General features: G+C 39.8%; 1 pseudogene; it reads right to left on the minus strand.

Moving 5' to 3' along the window:
* Nucleotides 1-3,134: 3,134 nt before the first annotated feature.
* Nucleotides 3,135-4,114, minus strand: LOC149149991 (uncharacterized; annotated as a pseudogene).
* Between the last annotated feature and the right edge of the window lie 652 nt (nucleotides 4,115-4,766).

Below are 4,766 nucleotides of genomic sequence, written 5' to 3' on the forward strand. Positions count from 1 at the left end.
CATATGTATACTACTACACAATTTTAGAAATATATTTTTGGTTTATGTAGATGTCTAGTTTTTCACTACAAACTCCTCAGTGTATTAGTTTTACATCCAGAATAACTTGAACAATAAAGCCATGGCTGAGGGGTATTTCTTCCATCAAAATCACCCAATGCTTTCACCCAACCTCATGCACAAAAAGTCTAGGGTCTGATGAAATTATAAAATAGTTAGTTGGCAATAATGCTAAATAAGAATTCCCTGATTTATGCAGGATAAACCCTACTTCAACAAAATTGGATTGGCTCTATTCGAGATGACTGTTTTTGCTTCTTCTTTTTTTCTCTTGATTCTTTGATGTTAATTACTATGTCCCTCTTAAATCCCATCATTTTCTCTGACCAACCTATAGGTTGAACATATCCTACATAAGCTCTGAAGTCTTCCTCACTCTGATAGATAAGAACACTTTTCATTCATCTTCATTTTCCAACTTTTATAATTGGAGACTACTGGAATCCTGTTTGTTCCTTGTGGGCCTTTATGGTAATAATAGGGAAAGGATTCTTTCTGGCTATTTTTTGAAAGCGATGAGATTATTGCTACCCTTCTTCGGTCTGCTAATTGTTCTCATTTGGCAGCCTCTGAGACAACGTTGTTAATGAAATGGGTTTGTTTTTCATTGATTCCATTTTGTTAATCTTGACCCTGCGAACCTTCAGTTCCAAAGCATGTTCTTGTCCACTTTCTTAAAGTTTAGTAACCACATTGTTGGTTTGTTTCCTCTCTTTTCAGAGTTCTTTATGCAGGCTACTCTGTCTGAGAGTATCCTAAGTACTGATCTTTAACTTGTTGATGAGAAAGGCCATTCTATTTGTTTCTGTGAGAACCATGTCTGAAATCCTAATTGAAGAATAGTTAATCATGATCATTAGTGTTTGGAGAGAAACCCAAATAGTTTTGGTATTTTAAGAATCAATGCTAAGGACATATTTTGTGTTTTCCTTGAGGCAATCAACGCTTTTAATGTCTTCTTTTGGAAAATTTGATTGTTCGCTTTAGCTCTTTTAATGAAGTGTGTTGAATCATTATTTTCTTTTCCTTTGTAGTTCTGGAAGCTGAAGAAGAAGCAAAAAAGTATGAGAGAATTCATCTATGATCTCCCTACTACTTTTTATGGACATATTTCTGTATATTTATAGAGTCGAGTCTCTCGATGCTTCTGCTTAATAAATTTTGTCTAGAAGGAATTGATTTTTCTTATTTCATTTACACTAGTTTAATGAACTTTCTATCAATATGGATTGGCAAAATTGTTTGGTTTTGTGTTCTTCTCAGAGTTTTGGTTCCATTGAAAGAGGATCACCAACATGGAAGAACTGGGCAGAACAACGCAAGAAACATGTAAGTGCCACCCCTAAAAGTCCTTTCAAGCTACTAACAAAGGTATAAATATGTCTCTTCTAATTTGTATACTCTTTCTTGTCATCGACATAATACAATCACGGTCACCCCTAAAAGGCCTTTTAAGCTACTGCTAGAGGTATAAAGTCATAAACATAACTCTCCTGAGCTACATACTCTTTCTTCTCATCAACCTAATACATTTATGGTTCGCTCAATTGTATATATATAATTCATTTTATAACACACTGTCAATTCCATGCACTTCAAAGCTTCTTTCGCTTCCATTTCATTCTTGTGTTCTGTCCAACCCAATTTTTTCGAGTTAACTTACAATACTCAAACGCTTAGAGCGATGACAAATTTTAAACTTGAGTTTTCATCTAGTTTATTAAGAAACATAGTTTGCAGATATTTTTAATTTAGGAACACTCTCTCACCTTTTTATCCGATGACACAACAAATCTCAGCAAATGAGGCCACTCTTTGAATTCGAACCCAGTAGCAATCACCAACAAACCCCAAGCGTTGAGCATGCAACTGATCCTTGGAGCGTAGAAAGCATAGCTTAAAAAGCGGAGTGAGTTTTCCAGAATGTTCTGGTTACCTGGTGAGCTGCAAGGGATGCCGGGTCGAATTGGTGAGGGAGCAACCGACGGGTTTTTGGAGTAATTCAAATTCCATGGCGAATTAACTTCCCGGCAAGATGCGATGCAAATCGGAATGTATGTGAGGAACGCGTCAGTCTTCAACATTAATGTGGAGGGTGGCGGATCTAGGCGGAGCTCGCGGAGGGTGGAGGAATTGCTGGCTGCCAGAGCCGGAAGTTTTTCCGGACAATGACAGAAACCAAGCAATTCCTCCGCCTAAATAGACTACTCCTAATATAGGCAATTCTTAAAAACAAATCACTAAGGCAATCATTAGTGGCTTAGTGTATCGCTCCATACCATACAATAGGATGTAATTATCATTAGTGGCTTAGCGTATCACACCATGCCATACCACAGGATGTATAATTACACCTGTCCATACATTTTTCGGCGGTTTTATCAATCCAACTCCCGAGGCTCCACGAGTTAGTGTAATTAATGCAGATATCGATTATTAACGTCCATACCATGTCCATGTCCATGCATGCTACTTCATGGACCATTGATTTTTTGATAGCTCCATCTTTCCGACGTCGTTAGGCCAGACCAATTTGACTTTAACTGTTCTGACGTAGGTAGTTAATACAGTAAATGTACTTGGTGGGAAATATATTTCAAACTCAGATAGTCAAGCGAGAAATTTCAAAAATTGAAATGAAATATGAGAGGGAGGGAAGCATGAAAATTTAGAAAATCTGCAGCGAGCGATCACCCGTCAGATTGTGTTTTAGAAAATCAAAATGTGTAGCTTGGGTTACCTTCGCAACTAGCCTGTGCCAAGCCGGAACACCAACAACTACTGCAGGTTCCGGATACCCATGTATTGGGTGGGAAGTATAACAGTTTTCTTCGTCCTGCGGAACACCAACAATCAGTTGTTGTAGGTTCTGGATACCCATGTATTAGGTGGGAAGTATAACAGTCTACGAATAAATTCAAAATTTGGATTTACTTGTACTACCCCTACTCTATAAATAATAATGCTCTTCGCTGCACAGTTTCATGCAAAGTGAGTGATGGGAATTCATTGTGCCAAAAATATTACGAGCATAAAATCATTCAGAAATATGTGCATTTCATTCTTTCTGTCACTTACTTATACTGCCCAAACAACATATTCATGACTACCCTGTTGAACCGACCCATGCTCTTCATGTGCTGCCGAGCTGCCTTGTCGTCAGCGACGAACCCCTTCTCGTTCAGCTTTACTAGGAGCTGCCGCATCTCATCAGCCTTCTGTGCCCTCAAGTAGGAAGCCACCAAAGTGACATAAGTGGCATCATTTGTCTTCGAGCCATAGCCCAGCATCTCAAGCATATATTTTACTGCCTCCTGAAGAATTCCACCCTGGCACAGCCCCTGAATGAGAACAGAGTAGCTATAGGAATTGGGCAAGCACCCCGAGGCCTGCATTATCATGAAGACCTTGAGCGCGTCCTTGGGCTTGCCATCCTTGGCATAGGCTTCCACGAGGGCAGTCTGTGCAACGACATCTGGCATCCTGGACTTGGCCTTCATCTATCCAAAGAGCTTCATGGCCTCGTGGGTTAGCCCGTCCTTGGAGTGGGCGTCGAACATCTCGACGGCCTGCTGAACAAGGTTGTCCTCTCTCATCTTGTGGAAGACCTCCTGGAGGTCTGTGGGGTCGTCGGGCTCCTGAATCACAGGGTTCTCGTTGAAGGGGTCGAACAAGGGTTTGTGTTTTTTGGGGTCCACGGGGCCCTTGGGTTTCTCGGCCTGCTTCTTCTTCTCCTCTTCGTCGTCTGAGTCGTCCTCCGAGGCGTTGTCTGAATTGGATTGGATGATGAGATTTCGTTGTTGGGTGCCCTTTCGAAGGGCAGTTTTGTGGAGTATACCGTTCTGTATGGAGCGATATAAGGTCTCGAGGATTGCAGGGATTTGGTATTTGAAACGAAGTTATGGATATCAGAAGATCTGACTGTGAACGGTGGAGGAGAAATTGAGAATTTTGATAGAATCAAAGAATTTAAACGAGGATGGTATGAGAATAAACGCTTACTGATTCCGCTGGCTGTTGATAAATGACAGACGAAAGGGCGTTGGAACAACATCTTGCTCGTTGTTATGGCCAACTGCAGCAGAGAGCCGAAGAGTAAAGATTGTAGCTGTCACTGAAAGTGTTTGTTGTGATTCGCTAATATTAATTATACGTAAACAAATTGAAAAATTGAATTTATTTTATTGCACACTAACGTTAACATTAATGTGTGGTGGAAAATATTTGTGTGTTTGTTAAGGATCAAGTTTAAATTAACAGCAATTGAATTTTTTTATTATTTTAGATGACTTAAATAATATAATTTCTTGGTCCGGTGCAAGTAGGAACAATATTTAGTGAAGTTGGAAAAGATCACTGAACCCAAAATCTTGGGTGGTCGGGACATTCTTCACCTTAAGTTTTTTGGATGGGCTTTTATTTTGATATCACTATGGAGGGGTATCAATAGTAGAAGATTTGGGGAGAGCTGATCAGATCCAAATATATGAAGAATAAGGATTTCTCCTTCTTGTCTAGACAAGGAGAAATGGGAAAAAGGGCAGCTCACAAATCTGGAATAGTTTTAGAAAGGTCAAGAATATTCTTTTCCTAAATATTATGTGGTTTTTTGGATCTGGTAACAATATTATAGTGGGTAAAGATTGCATTGTAGGAGTAGGTGAGGGTGATTGCATTGTAGGAGTAGGTGAGGGCATACTAGGGAC

Source organism: Pinus tabuliformis, chromosome 9, assembly GCF_031772625.1.
Source record: "Pinus tabuliformis cultivar Carrire ecotype Pingquan chromosome 9, CPIR1, whole genome shotgun sequence".
NCBI lineage: Eukaryota > Viridiplantae > Streptophyta > Pinopsida > Pinales > Pinaceae > Pinus > Pinus tabuliformis.